This window comes from Pezoporus wallicus, unplaced genomic scaffold, assembly GCF_028554395.1.
Source record: "Pezoporus wallicus isolate ANWC-B61680 ecotype Strahan unplaced genomic scaffold, APGP_CSIRO_Pwel_v1 contig_7293, whole genome shotgun sequence".
Classification (NCBI taxonomy): domain Eukaryota; kingdom Metazoa; phylum Chordata; class Aves; order Psittaciformes; family Psittacidae; genus Pezoporus; species Pezoporus wallicus.
In genome coordinates this window covers 136,556-152,639 of record NW_026637242.1, presented here as the reverse complement: position 1 = coordinate 152,639, position 16,084 = coordinate 136,556, and the positions used below count along the sequence as shown (strand labels likewise).

Genomic DNA, 16,084 nt, shown 5'->3' with positions numbered 1-16,084 from the left:
CTGACAAACCAAGCTTTTGTCATTAGAAAGAGCAAGTTATTTTGATATTAATAGTATATTTTTTCCCCTCTAAACCTTAAGAGCAAGTTAAAGGCAATATATAAAAAGTTAAAAAAATAATCTAAAAAAAAAAAAAAGAAAAAAAGAAAAAGTGCTTAAAGGATTCCTTACACATTGAGCTTTCTTGGCAGTATTTGCTGCAATCATGGAATCATAAATCATGGAAATGGAGGCTGTGGGCAGCTTTACCTTTGTCACTTTTTAAGAAAATATAACACTGCTTCTTAAAAACTGGAGTCTTAAGGTGTTCTATTTTCCATCACTAAAGTGGAAAAGATTTTTAGCAAGTTCCTCCATCTGCTGGAGGGACTCAGAATAGAATTCATATGCTAAATTTTAGGTTAGATGTATGCTAACTTCAGCAAGGATCACTAGCTTACTTCTGCCTTCAGTCACTGCAAAGGAAAGTTCCTTTTATTCTAAGCATTCTGTACTCTATGAATTTTTCATTTAGCTTCACCCTAGCTTGGTGCAAATATTTTAATTTCCCTTAAAGGAGCTAATAGCTTCTTAAGGCAATTCAAGTTCACAGACTTTGATTAAATGTGTGCCTCCTGGTATATTTTTTTGAAGTTGTTAATAAGCAGAGCTCTAACTTAACTAAAAATGCTTTTTGTAGAAAATAAGGTAGCTAGTAGCTATTCACTATTGCTGCTATGTATTTACTAGGTAATTAGGACTAGATGACAGCATTTCACGAGGGAGAGAAAGTTCTGTCAGGTATGTGACTAAAGGCTTACTTTCAACCATACTGTGCAGCCCAGCATGTCACTGGCAGGTGGGGGGATTCAACAGCCTCATGAGACGCCTGAGCCCCTGCCCCAGGAAAGTGTCAGCCCCACTGCCCCAGGCTGGCAGCAGAAAGTCACCTCATCACCTCTCAGTTTGAGAAGCGTGCTACCTGCTGCAGTACAGGACTTACCCTGCTATGCAGGGAACAGCATTTTAGAAAAAACTTAGTAGGGGATGCTCAAGGAAGGACCATAGAAAGGAAATGAAAGAATCAAATTGGTTTTGAGAGGGACAAGTATGAAAAAATAGGGGGATAAGGGCCTAAGTGTTGGCTGCACGTAAAGAGCTTTCTGGTCAGTATATGTGCCTGGCCATGCTCTGTACCTGATCAGCGCTGTCTGCCCTGTCTTCTCATTAAACTCCATTTCTGACTATTTTCCCAGGTAAGGCAAAATATTCTCTTTTCTGCGTGTGAAGGTGTAAGTGCCAGCTACTGGATTTAGACTGTGGGTCAGAGGCCGCCTGTGTGTATAGGATAAAAGCAACCAGGAGGCTGGTCCATGTGGACACTGCTACTACATCTGTGTGTTATCGCTGGCATAAGCCAAGCCAGACTTGACAGTGAGTAGGGCAAATGGTTTGGAAAGCCAAGTAGACAGCAGAGGTTTGTGAGTTGGCTTTGGGAGGAATCAGGGTGCCCAAAACACCTACTGGAGACACTGTGCAGTCTAGGGTTTGGCTGAGAAACCCATTTGCATGTGTGTTTCATCATACATGAGAAAATTGGATCTAGCTCATTGTATTTATCTATACAAATAGATAGGGTTTTTTTTCCATTCACTCATTTTTACCCCTTTTCTTTGCTAACTCTTCAGTTTGCTTGTTTTATTTACAGTGAACAGAAAATGCAACAAATGATATGTGAGATAGTTAACTTCATTGGTGATACACATGCTTTACAAAGAAGATATTTTCAAAATAGAACTACAAAATTCACTCCAGAATTAAAAAAGAAACAAAACCAAACCAAACCTCTTGAAAGGACTTGTTTTTCCTTGAAGTTGCTTCATTCCAGATATTAGGGTAATAAGTTGATTTGGCTTCTTAAGCAACGCCTTATCTCCTCTCTTCCTATGACTCTGTTCTAGTATTATACAGTTCAGCATATGATGGATCTGTCTGCAGAAGAAAAGCATATAAAGTGAGTTTTTTTTCCTTTGGTTTTCTGTTTGTTTGTTTGTTGGGTTTTTTTTACTCCAACATCACTCTGCTTAGGAAATATAAAGCTACAATAAACACTAATTCTATACCTATTTGGAAAATTTCAGGGTACTGATGCTTTTCTATCAGAATGATTCATATGAGCAATGAATTTAATCATAAAAATGAAAAAGCTGATTTAGGCATGGAACATGGAAATAGAAATCTGTAGTTTTCTACTCAGAAGGAAGACAGGCTAGGATTTGCATAGTTCATAATCATAGAATCATAGAATAATTAGGGTTGGAAAGGACCTTAAGATCATCTAGTTCCAACCCCCCTGCCGTGGGCAGGGACACCTTATGCTAAATCATATCACCCAAGGCCTCATCCAACCTGGTCTTGAACACTGCCAGGGATGGAGCATTCACAACCTCCCTGGGCAACCCATTCCAGTGCCTCACAGGAAAGAATTTCCTTCTTATATCCAATCTAAACTTCCCCTGTTTAAGTTTTAACCTGTTACCCCTTGTCCTGTCACTACAGTCCCTAATGAAGAGTCCCTCCCCAGCATCCCTATAGGCCCCCTTCAGATACTGGAAGGCTGCTATGAGGTCTCCACGCAGCCTTCCCTTCTCCAGGCTGAACAGCCCCAACTTTCTCAGCCTGTCTTCATATGGGAGGTGCTCCAGTCCCCTGATCATCCTTGTGGCCCTCCTCTGGACTTGTTCCAACAGTTCCATGTCCTTTTTATGTTGAGGACACCAGAACTGCACACAATACTCCAGGTGAGGTCTCAGGAGAGCAGAGTAGAGGGGCAGGATCACCTCCTTCGACCTGCTGGTCACGCTCCTTTTGATGCAGCCCAGGATACAGTTGGCTTTCTGGCCTGCAAGTGCACACTGCCAGCCCATGTTCATTTCTCATCAACCAAAACCCCCAAGCCCTTCTCCGCAGGGCTGCTCTGAATCTTTTCTCTGCCCAGCCTGTAGCTGTGCCTGGGATTGCTCCAACCCAGGTGTAGGACCTTGCACTTGGCATGGTTAAACTTCATAAAGTTGGCATTCGCCCACCTCAGAAGTATGTCAAGGTCCCTCTGGATGGCATTCCTTCCCTCCAGTGCATCAACCGAACCACACAGCTTGCTGTCATTGACAAAATTGCTGAGGGCGCACTCAATCCCACTGTCCATGTCAGCAACAAAGATGTTAAACAAGACCAGTCCCAACACCGATCCCTGAGGGACACCACTCGTTACTGGTCTCCAGCTGGACATTGAGCCATTGACCACAACTCTTTGCATGCAGCTATCCAGCCAGGTCTTTATCCACTGAGTGATCCACCTATCAGATTGATGTCTCTCCAATTTAGAGACAAGGATGTTGTGTGGGACAGTGTCGAAGGCTTTACATAAGTCCAGGTAGATGACATCAACTGCCCTACCCCTGTCCATCAGTTCTATAGCCCCAACATAGAAGGCCACCAAACTGGTCAGGCAGGATTTCCCCTCAGTGAAGCCATGCTGGCTGTCACCAAGCACCTTGTTGTTTTTCATGTGCCTTAGCATGCCATCCAGGAGAATCTGCTCCAAGATTTTGCCAGGCCCAGAGGTGAGACTGACTAGTCTGTAATTCCCCGGGTCATCCATTTTCCCCTTCTTGAAAATGGGGGTTATATTTCCCTTTTTCCAGTTGTCGGGAACTTCACCTGACTGCCATGATTTTTCAAATATGATGGCCAGCGGCTTCGCAACTTCATTTGCCAGCTCCTTCAGGACCTGCAGATGGATTTCATCAGGACCCATGGACTTGTGCACGTTCAGGTTCTTGAGATGGTCTCGAACCAGCTCCTCTCCTACAGTGGGCCGAAGGTCTTCATTCTCACAGTCCCTGCATCTGCCTTCCAAGTCTTGGGTGGTGTTGTCCGAGCCTTTGCAGTGAAGACTGAGGCAAAGAAGTCATTCAGAACCTCAGCCTTCTCCAAATCCTGTGTAGCCAGTTTTCCTGAGAGCTTCCTGAGGGGGCCTACATTCTCCCTAGTCTGTTTTTTATTTGCTACATACCTGTAGAATCCCTTCCTGTAATCCTTAACACCCCTAGCTCAGTTTAATTCTAACTGGGCCTTAGCCTTCCTAACCTGGTCCCTAGCTTCCTGGACAACATCCCTGTACTCTTCCCATGCCACCTGTCCTTGCTTGCACCTTTTATAAGCCTCTTTTTTCCCTTGAAGTTTCCTCAGCAGCTCCTTATCCATCCAAGCAGGTCTCCTGGTCATCCTGCTGCACTTCCTTCTGGTTGGGATGCAACACTCCTGAGCTTGCAGCAGGTGATCCTTGAATATCAACCAACAGTCTTGGGCCCCCCTGCCCTCTAGGGCTGTATAACATGGGACCTTCCGAAGCAGGTTCCTGAAGAGGCCAAAGTCTGCTCTTTTGAAGTCCAAGGCAATGAGCTGGCTGCACGCTCTTCTCACTGTCCTGAGGATCTCGAACATGACCATCTCATGATCGCTGCATCCAAGGCTGCCCTGGAGCGTCACATTCCCAACGAGCCCTTCCCTGTTGGTGAGCACGAGGTCAAGCACGGCACCTCTCCTTGTCGGCTCCCCTATTACTTGCAGAAGGAAGTTGTCTTCTACACAATCGAGGAACCTCCTGGATTGCTTGTGCCAGGCCGTACCGTCCTTCCAACAGATGTCAGGGTGGTTGAAGTCACCCATGAGAACAAGGGCCTGTGAGCGTGAGGCTTTTCCTATCTGTCTATGGAGTGCTTCATCCGCAGGTTCTCCTTGATCAGGCTGTCTGTAACAGATCCCCACAGTAATGTCTCCTGCAGCTATATTCCCTTTAACCCTGACCCACAAACTCTCTGTGGACTGCTCACCTGTCCCCAGACAGAGTTCCATACTCTCCAGCCTATCCCTAACATAAAGGGCAACTCCCCCTCCCCGCCTGCCAGGCCTGTCTTTCCTAAAAAGCCTGTAACCTTCCATTCCAACACTCCAGTCATAGGAGCCATCCCACCATGTTTCTGTGATGCCTGTTATATCATACCCCCGTAGACGTGCACACATCTCTAATTCCTCTTGTTTGTTCCCCATGCTACGGGCATTTGTATAGAGGCATCTGAGCCGAGATCCAACTGAAGCCGGCTCATTGGCTGGAGCAGCTGGGATATCTCTACATTGCTTCAAGCACTCATTATAGGTCCTGGCAACTGAGTGGGTGTGTTGGGGTGGAATGACACCACCCTTTTAACCAGTTATTAACCTGGTTAATCCTCCTACCTTTTTTTAGGTCCTCCCCTGTACCCTGGAGAATTGATGAAAAGACCACCTGAACTCCAGAGCCCCTAACCACCTCCCCCAGGGCTCTGTACTCCGTTATGTTCCCCAGGCTGCTACTATCTATATCCCTAGCACCCATATGTATCACCAGGAGTGGGTAATAGTCTGTGGGACTTACTAGAGCAGGCAGCCTCTCTGCCACATCCCTGATCCGTGCCCCCAGTAGGCAACACACCTCCCTTGAGACGGAGTCAGGCAGACAGACGAGTGCTTCTGTCCCTTTCAGTGTAGAGTCCCATACTACTACGACCCGCCGCTTTTTCCTAGCAGCACCTGTAGAGATCTTCTTTACCAGTGCATCAGCCGGCTGTTTCTGGCTCGAGTGCGTTTCCTCATTATCCCCCTGCAGGACAGCAAAGCGGTTCTGCGTGGGGACAGGGGATTTAGGGGAAAGCTCCTTGCTTTTGGTTGTCCTTTTCCTTCCTTTTTTGTTGTTTTTTTTTTTTTGTCGTTAATTCCCAGCTTCCCAGGTTAACAGCCTCCTTCTTTCCTTCATGAGGTAGAGGTGAAGCTCGAGGCCCCTGCACAGTTTGGGCCAGGAGCAAGCGGTCCTGCTTACTCTCAGCTTCCCTGACATCTCGCAGCCTATTAACAGCATCCCGCAGCTCAGCGGGAAACAGTATATTGTCTAAAGAACCTTTCTGTCTTCCTAAAAAGCAAAGCTGGATATACATTGTAAAGTCAAATGAGGACGTTTTATTGAAAATATATAATTTGCATGTTTTAATATTTATGAGTCTATTTTTGGTTTTGTTGCCTAATATCACTATGTATCAGAATATATAATCTGAAGAACTAAATTGTGTGAAGAAAACAACATTCTTGTCGGCATCTTGGATACATAAGCTATCTTTAGTAAGTCAGCACCTATGCAGACACAGAGATTTGTGGAACAGAAATACTTGTAAATCATAGAAAAAGAAGTATAAACATATCAAGATAGTGTAAGTGTAAACTAGCTGCAAATTGCCAGGAGAAAACTTTCCTAGCATCAGGGAACTCCTCCTGGTGAAATGTACTGGTTCTGGGTCCTGAATTACTACTCATCCATGTATCAGACCTGGAAATAGAATAAAATAAAATATGGAAAGGAAAACTATTCTAATGAACAGACACTCCCCTCATTCCCCCCCCCCCCCCCCCTTGCTTATATCAAGAGCTCTTGTGCAAAATACTGTGGTCTTCATCTCCTCCAACACACACTCATCTACTAGGAGGTTCACAAAGTAGACTACAAATTCTCAGTCATAGGCTTCTCTGATTGTGTTTAGTATTTCATATGTTTTTAAAATTTATGAGTCTGTGAGGTAAATTTGAATGAACTAATTACAGTGTTCCCAGACACTTCTAGCTATTGACACTATGAGAGGTATCTGTTGTTCAGCTTTTGGCAAGTGCATTGTCATTGCACTCAAGACAAAGAGGAGCCCCTTCCCCACTTTCTTCTCCTCTCCCCAACCCTCCAACATTCTTTAAACTTTGAAAGCAGTGAAGCTGAGGAGATGGGAGTCCTTCTGATTCCCCTGTAATGGTACCAAAACCACCCATGTTTGTCTGGAAAAGAAAAAATTTGGGAAAGTCATGTCTCTGCAATATAGAGGTTGTCTTAGTGTGAGAAGCTGCTCTAAATCTGGGAATCTAAAATATGCCTGGCTCATTAGCTGTCTTGCTGATCAACATCTTTTGTTGTTAATGATAAACAATTTGGCTCAGGATGCATGCTCTTAAAAATCACAATTCTTCATCTCTCTCCTCCCTAGCCAAATGTAACAGCTAGTAATCATCAACAGTATATAATAAATTTCAGACTTAGAACCAGTAAGCAAGGCTGAAGTGCTATTCATGAAATACTCTGTAGATCTCAATACATTGTTTAGCTCGGTTTGATCTGCTATTTTTAGCCATGATGTGTTCTGTGACTTCACTAGTACAGCCTGATGTTATCGTTGCCTCTGTGGAGGATTTCTTGAACAAACATCTCTACACCTTAATTCTCTGCCTGCTGGGATTTGTAGATGTCACTTATCTGTGCCCATATATGTCTGGCTACCACCTGTTTCTGCTGTTAGTGACAGCTGTTTCCCATCAGAGATGGACACATCCTTGTTTTCACAAAGTGTTGGTAATTCCTGGAACTTCACATTCTAAGTTTATTGGTTCACCTTCTTTGCCTGTACATGCCAGCAAGTCCCAGGCTACCCTGATGTTAATTTCTAATGCTGGTTTTAAAAATTCAGTAGTGAGAAGCTATGTTTCAAGAGTGGAGTTCCACTTTTTAACAAAACTAAGGAGGCATTAGAGCCGGACTGCATCATTTTGATTGGAAATTCTACTTTCCCGCTGTTTTCCATTAAGACATATTTCATAGGAATAACAGAAGACAGTATTTCACCTGTATTTTGTTGAAATGTGAGCATCTCTGAGCTATTTCCATAACAGATAATTCATCTAAAAAAACAGCTGTCATACATAATCTCCTCTTTTCTTGTGCTTTACTAAGACTGTCTCAGGGAAGTTAACAGTTATTTTTTTCTGACAGCAAGAACCTCTGCTTCTTCCAAGGGATATTTTTTACATTGTTGGCAATATCAGCTATTCTGCTTGCCTTGGCTTACTTTTGGCCATTTTTATTTCTCAGTTTCTCTATCAGTTTGAAGCCAGAAAAAAATAATTTAGTTATTTGATTTTTTTTTTTTCAGGTCCGTGATGATTTTCATGTACACTAAAAACCATATTTCTTTCATATCAAGCTGTGGAATTACTATCTGACGTCTTTAAACAAAATCTCATTTTGATAGAAAGCTCCCTCTCTTAACTGATAGTAGCAGGTAGGGGCATATACTGTTTGTGACATAGTGGGTCCGAGTTGCTTAAAAAGGGCTCATCTTTAGCACTGTCTCTGAAATCTCTTGATGATGCACAGACTTTTTACTTATGTACTTGTCTGCTTGTCTTGTGTGAAAATTCAGGATCTTGATCTGCTTCTTTTAAGGGTTTGCAAAATGTAATGAAAAGTAGCTTGAATTCAAGTATTAATTGACCTTATATTTCTGTTATTTGTAATTACTTTATTCTTGGATACAGCAATGTTGATTTGGTGTTGTGTAGCAATGACAATAAATGTTTATTTTGACTAATCTTGGCTTCTTGTTTGAAAAAGAAAAAAGGAAAGCAAACAAACAAAACTCTCCACCTCTGTAGCTACAGGCTCCCTCCTTCCATTTTCCTCTATTCAGGAGTGCTGATGCCAGGCTTTCGCTAGTACTATATTGTACAGGATTACAATTTTGTCCATTTTTAAGGTAATTATGCCAATAACTTTCATCCATGTATCTTGCATGTACTGTAGTGTCATGTCTTAAACCCTAGGGGTCTTTTCTAGTGAGATTTTTTATTTCACTTGAGATTTCATTTTAAATAAAATGTTATGTCCATTAGATATCCCTTCCCAGTAGTCTTCATGTGCTGGTGTACACAATTAGAATGCATGTTCATTGCAAAGCTGCCTACTCATCCTGCAAATTTTTCTGTCTCTTCCTTGTTGGGCTAGGGCTATGGCCATGTATTTTGAACTGGGAGATGTGTTTAATTTATTTTTTTATCTATCTTTGCTGTTGCTTTATAGCTCCTAGTCTAGAGCCTAATAGCTCTGATTCCTTTAATATTCTTGTGAAGCACTATATTTGATCTCAGCCCAAAAAGAAAATCACCAATGAAGTGGTTTTTGTTGAGTGCATATCCATTCTGCTGTGATCTGCTTTACCAATTGCACCTACTATTAATTAACAGCATACCTAGCAAGGTATCAGATATTCTCCAAAGAACCTCTGCCACATAGAGAGCACAAAATAGCTCCTTTTTTCTTATTTACTTGATTATTATGGGATTTCTGTTTCTTAAAAAAAAGTTATTAGCTTTGAGATTAGCTTACATTTATTATTTTAATATTTCTGAAGAAGTACATAGCACTTGCAAAAATTATTTTGGAAAAAATGTAATGAGAGGGATACTAAGAAAGTGTTTTACTGTCATGCAAGTGGAACTCTATGTTTTATAGTCTTTCTAATGGCTCATTAGTAAGATACGTAAGGCATAAAATTTTATTTGAGAAGTATAGCTTGTTAGACAAGAAAAGTAAGGTCTATAAATTACTATTAAGTAAAGAAAATAGTCAGAAATTTATTTTCTTCTTGCATTGCTATGTAGCAGTACCTTGAAATTAAAATTGTTCAGTAATATTAGGGCAGAAAGTTTCATCCTGATCCAAACTTTAGTACACTTTGGTTATGTTCTAATATCATAAAATATAAATAAAATTTGTCCTGCAATAACTTCAGTCACAGAGCTGTGAGTGCAGTCAGGGAGAACAATGTAGGCACTTCCTGTGTGAGTCTAGATTTCTGAATGGGACCTATGCTGAATAGTAGATTATACGCACATCATTAACCGCCACATAGAAGATACGCGTAAGGTAGATGTTTCCTCACTAGGTGGGAATATAACATACAGTGTAGAAACATTGCTGATTTCTAGCCTCCCTTAGTTGATGTAGGTTGAAAAACAATTTTCCTGCTTCTATGGATTTTTGATCAACTAGTGTCCAGGCAAAATACTTCACATAGCCAATGTAGAAGCCAGTGCTGCACTTGAGAATTATTTTAGATGGGAAGCGTCAAAGAAAAGCCTTTGAATTGCAATATATTCAAATTAGAGAAAAGAATGAATGGGTGACTCTAAACTAACAAGAATTTAAATAGTCACTTGTGATTTCAAGGAAATCAGAAGAAAAAAACTTTTCAAAAGACATGCTGATTTGAAAATTATTTCACAGTACTATCTTATTTAAACATTGGCATATATACAAAATTATTATATACTACTAAAGAATTAAGCAGGTTTTCATTTAAAGAATACGTTTAGATCAAGGTTAACAACAAAAATAAAATCCATTATTTTTATCATGCAGATAAAAATCACTCTCTAATTCTTCAGTGGTTTCAGTACAGCTTTGTCAGTTTGACTGTGAATCTCCTGACAAGCTGGTCTTGTCTATTGCTTGCTATTCCTTGCTTATGCATTTTCATGACAAAAAATGACATTTCATGTATGTGGACATTTACAAACGTATGTTCAGACCAAAGTTTCCTTGTAGATTACAAAGGGAGTGCTTAGTTTTTCAACTTCTACTGATTACGGTAATCTGTAAGTCTTCATCAGAATTCATATTTAAATACTTATTTAGGGAGCTATTAAGCCTATTTGGACTGCAGTTTCATAATCAGTCGAACTGACAAAAATTATACGAGTCCAGTGCCAAAGCCATGTTATTTTGAAAATCCCATGGTAAAGGGAAGACAGTGGGATTTTATACGATAATGTAAGGAAGGATGAGAATTATTATATAGGCAATAAAAAAGATATATCTGTTTAGCGTCTATAGAAAGACACAAGCAAATTGAATCTTGACATCTTAGAGAACCTTTCCAGACATCTTACATTAAAAAAGGTGTCTCTATAACTACAGTCTACTCATGTCACATAGGAATCTTAATCAGTATTAACAAAATTTAAAACCCAGAAACCCAGAAACCATAAGCATATAAGCCTATGGTACAATGATGTGTACATTATTGACCATATGATCATTTGGCACCTTATCTTCATATGATTTCTTTTTGAAGATACAATCCTAGGAGAAGAAGTGACTTGGAAATGTTACACTCTAAAAAATTGTTAATTGCAAAAAACCCTAATGCTCCAGTAGAGGAAAAAAAAAGCAAAAAGCTAAACTAAACCAAACCAAACCAAACCAAACAAAATAACCCACTGTCCTGGGCTCAGCAGTAGCAGTCATTTTTCTCCTTCTTAGTAGCTGGTGCAGTGCTGTGTTTTGACTTTCAGCCTGGGAACAGAGCTGATAACAATGATGTTTTCGTCTGACCAAGGACTTTCTGAGCCTCATGTTCTGCCAGGGAGGAGAGAAGCCAGGAGGAAGCAGAGACAGGACACCTGACCCAAACTGACCAAAGAGGTATTCCATACCACAGCACATCATGCCCAGGATGTAACTGAGAGTTACCCAGAAGAGCTAGTTCACAGCAGGGTTGAAGGAGGTATCGGTCGGTGCTTGGTCGGGCTGGGGGGGGGCGAGTTATTGGTCGGCGGGTAGTGAGGTGTTGTATTCTCTTCCCTTGTTATTTCCTTTATCATTATTATCATTGGTGGTAGCAGTAGTGATTTGTGTTATACCTTAGTTACTAAACTGTTCTTATCTCAACCCAGGGGAGTTGCATTCTTTTGATTTTCCTCTCTATCCCTCCGGGAGTAGGGGGAGAGCAAGAAGGGGGTAAGTGAGTGAACGAGCTGTCTGACTGAGTTTAAACCATGACACCCACCGAACAACAAAACACACGATACCCAAAACCCCAAAATAAATCAAACTCGTATTATTAAATTAAGCAGTAAGGTTAAGGCAACAAAATATGAAGCTGATCTGCACTAGCTACAGCTGTTTAGCATTGTTGTAAGACAAATGAGGTGAGATATATTCCAGCAACTGAAGCTGTAAAACAAAGTAGTTTACATTTGAGCAATTGTTTCAAAATCTCTATTTTATGGTTACTTACCTATCTATTTATGACTTTTCAAACACTTGTGCTTGTTCAGATAATACCAGACTCCCTGGTCAAGGACAGAAATCTTTTGGGAGGGTGTCAAGGAAAGGTACAGGTGGAGATCAGCCCACAGTAATACACATTCTTGCGTAACTGGCTTCCCTTATGCACAACTATAAAAATAAAGGCTTATGATCTGTAGCACTGGCAACAGAGTGATGTTTCAGTGCTTTCTATAACACACTTTAGGCATAGTATCATAGAATAGTTAGGGTTGGAAAGGACCTTAAGATCATCTAGTTTCAACCCCCCTGCCATGGGCAGGAACACCTCACACTAAACCATGTCACCATGACTTCATTCACTTTAAATTCTTGAAATGCACTGTACCTAATTCTACTTACTTGGGCTTTCCTCAGAGGCAATAACAAGAGAAAGGGTTTGGGTCAGTATTGCAATGGTCACCAAATTTGTATTTAGAGAAAAATAAAAAACTTAGTTTCAATCTGACATTCTGTAATGGGGAGAGGGAAATACTATAGAAATTCTATACATCCGGTAAAGATAATAAAATTAACAAATAAATGAGCAATGTTTCTCTAACCACCACTTTGCTTCTGATGTCATATTCATTATAACCTATAACAGTGTATGGATCATTTCCAAAACTTTTGGTCTGGAAAATCAGTAAAAACCATATTTTCACAACTTTTTATACTTGTCTGTTTAATAAGTGCTTGGTATAGTGCCATATCCCACATTTAAAGCATTTAAAGTTTCACTTTTAGATTTACTCAGTTGCTGGAACATTTTTAAGTTGCTTTTAGATAAGCAAACTCATGCAATGAGGTAATGAGTGTATCATTCCACTGACAGTCCTACTGGAAAAGGAAATTACAGATCAGAAAGGCATTACCTCCTGGCAAGGAGCATAATCTGATGACTGTGTTTAAAATTATTTGTTGTCTTCAGAAGTTCTCACTTCTAACTGCAACACCCATTTTAGGCAGAAAGAAGCCCTCTGAAACACTGGAAAATTTCAGCAACGAGTTTTCCAGCTGTAGCATGCAATCCCCCTGGAAGCAGTTGTATAAAGAGGTAGATGCCTGAAGACTGGAGGGGGAATGCTCTCACATGGAAAATGACAGCTTGAGTTGGTAGAAAGTTATAACATCCAGCCAATGCTGTGTGCCAGCTGAAGACTTTTTGTGTCAAGATGTAAGTTTGGTTTTCCATGCAGTGCCAGGCACAGTCATTACACCTTGTCTGGAAGGCTCTACAGAAGAACGAACAGGTACTGTAATTCAGTTTTACAGCTGAGGAAATAGGCTTTGGAAATCTAAGGGCTGTGCAGTTCAGTGAGTGTCCCCTGACTTATCCTGGGTACATACAGAAGAGAGAGTGGCTCACACTTAACAGCCTCCCACAGTAGTAATAAGAAATTTGTATTGAAAGTGACAACAGAAATCTTCTCCAACTCTTACTAGGAACTCACCCTTAAAAGACCTTCTGTTATTCTATATGATTTCAAAGGCACTTACATTCCATTATTTTAAAAGTTTGGTGATAGATGTGCATTCTACTTTTAAACTTCATTTAGCTCCAACCTTCTCCTCGCAGTGCAACCTCCCCTCCCCCAGCGCCCCTTAAAAACAAATCTGTGAAGTGCTCTGATACTGTCAGTTTAGTCTGCCACTATGAGTTGAAAATTAAAGCTTGTACCATCAAAGCCTTGGCAGTGCCAATGATTTTGCCTTTTCAGACCGTATTTGATTCTCCTTTTCAGGCACTGACAGACATGCCTTTCAGATGTTATTCAAATACAGCTGTATGCACTTGTATTGATAACAAATAAACTCAAGGAAAATTGACTACCAAAAGATAAGAGATAAGTAAAAAAAAAAACAACAAACCAACCAACAACAAAAGAATATCACATATTTTAAAAATAGGGCAAACCACTGCAAATGTTTCCTCATGTAGACGGTAGTACTCTGACAACAGCACACTGTAGGGCTGTAGGTAAGGGAGTTGTATTACTTGCAGTTGTTGAATAGCTTTCATCTATCAGACATTTATAATGCATGCAGGGTATTTTGCAACCAAGTTTATTTGAATGCCCTTTTATTATTATATAATATCTTACAATTTATACACAGCTGGCTGTCTCATAGGGAACCTGTATTCTGTCATTCTTCAAATGGGTCATGCCAAAGCCCTACCATAGTTTATTTGGGTTTATCCCACAGGCCTGCTTGTGCTTGTTGATCTACCTCTGTTTATGCAAACTCACTGCTGTTTCCACCTGTTAAAGGATGTTGCAAACCTCACTATGAGGAGTCATTGCAAATATGTTTGACAACCTTAAAATGAGAATGCCTTTTTTTTGTGGAGTGCCTGACACTTTATGCACTACAGACATCTGCCATATGGCCAGTGCACTAGGGAAAAAAGCAGTTACAACAAACAAAGAAGCCTCTGCAGATACACAGGGAGGAAAGAGAACCTTTGGCTAAATACTTTGTCATAGCTTTCTGCCTGCAGAGTGTTTTTTTAGGCCAGCTAAGAAGAACTATAGTCTGTGGAGACCAACAGGAAAAGGCAGTGGAGAGAGATTAGCTACTTAACTGACCTGAGAGTGGCAGTGGTGAAAAGAAATGGATCTAGCAAGTAGCTGGATGGTTCTCAATGTACCTTGTCAGTTTGTTTGAACACAGATCTGTGGCTGGAAGCAGATACTGCAGCAGCACCTGCAGTGTGTTAAAATAGAAAACTTCTGAAAGCTAGTATGAAGCACTTCGCTGGTTATTTTTTGAACACTATCTGTTTGGGGCCACTAATTAAAATGGGTCATAGGATAGATTATGATACAATAGGAAGCAAGCTACTGCTGAAATAGCCAAAGCTTCAAGATGAAGTTGTTACAGATAGGCAATTTTTTCATTGCCTTTGACAGCTTACTATGTGGTCAAATTTAGTTCCCAGAAATTTTCTCACCCTCCAGATTTAGATGATTGTGGTAATGTTGCATTGAGCTGGTCAACTTACTATTTGCTGCAAGTTAACTACAACAAGCTATGTCCCTTGACCCAGTTTTGTTAAGGTAACTTGAAGTAGTTAGTCATTGCCAGCAGGGAGTTCTACTGATGTTCATTTAATTCGAGGCATTACTGTCAGCTAAGCAGTTTAATGGTATTAGATCATGTGTCTGGGCTGTTGCTAGGAAATTTGATGGCTTTATTCAGAGGCTGTTGATGTCCAGAGTTACAAAGAAGGCAGTAAAAGGGTGAGTTATGGGTGCCTTTGCAAAGGTGTAGACCTCAGATAGTACTGATGGGACAAAATTTGCCCTAAGCTGGATGTAGTTCCTATTTGGTAGGGTAAAAAAGACGGATGCAGAGCACTAAACATCTTTTCCTTCACAATGTGATCTGTAGCATGTGCTGTGTCAGACAGTGTTCATGAAACAGTTCACGATTCCCTCAGGGAATTTACACATATACCTTGTTTTGTCTATTTATCTCCCACACCAGGGAAAAAAAACATTATTTTGATCTGGAAAAGCATATTGCTGTGGTGGTTTTCTGACAGATTTCCCTGTATTAACACTGTAATGATCTATATATGTGATACCAGGCTTTCTAATGATCCCTTGTTGCCTGTGATGAGCAGAGGAAGAGAGGTGCTGTTACTCAATAATCACTCCACACTTTAGCAAATGGTGTTACTCTGGAGTAACTCCTTCTAATAAATGCTTGAATAAGAAAAAACAAGCGAAGTTTCTGTAGAGGAGTTACATTGTATTGTGCTTCAGGAATGAGAAGGTAAATGAGTTTGTCTTATGAACAGGGTGCACACTTTAGTCATTTACCTTCAAGTAGAAAGTTAAGAGGCTTGTAAGAGTGTTCACTGTCCTTGAATTAATTCTGTTATTAAAAAATTTGAACTTCTGGTAGTGGTTTTCCTATACTTTATAAGCTTGTGGAAAGCCAAAGAGAAATGCTGTTTAAAATTACAGCTAAAGAAAGGATCCTCACAGTTTATTGACTCCGAATTGTGATACTCTGACCCTTATGCCCTCTACTTCGTTTTTCTACAGTTTTCAAGAAGCTATTCAGTTATGTTCCAGTCTT

At 40.5% G+C, this 16,084-nt stretch overlaps 1 long non-coding RNA gene across 1 annotated transcript; it reads right to left on the bottom strand.

Annotated features, from left to right (window-relative positions):
- Positions 1 to 1,653: 1,653 nt before the first annotated feature.
- Positions 1,654 to 14,218, bottom strand: LOC130596586 (uncharacterized). Its single transcript, XR_008971562.1, has 3 exons — positions 14,131 to 14,218; positions 6,319 to 6,397; positions 1,654 to 1,967 (listed from the first exon to the last, which is right to left on the bottom strand). It is a non-coding gene; the product is annotated as an uncharacterized LOC130596586 (long non-coding RNA).
- Positions 14,219 to 16,084: the final 1,866 nt, after the last annotated feature.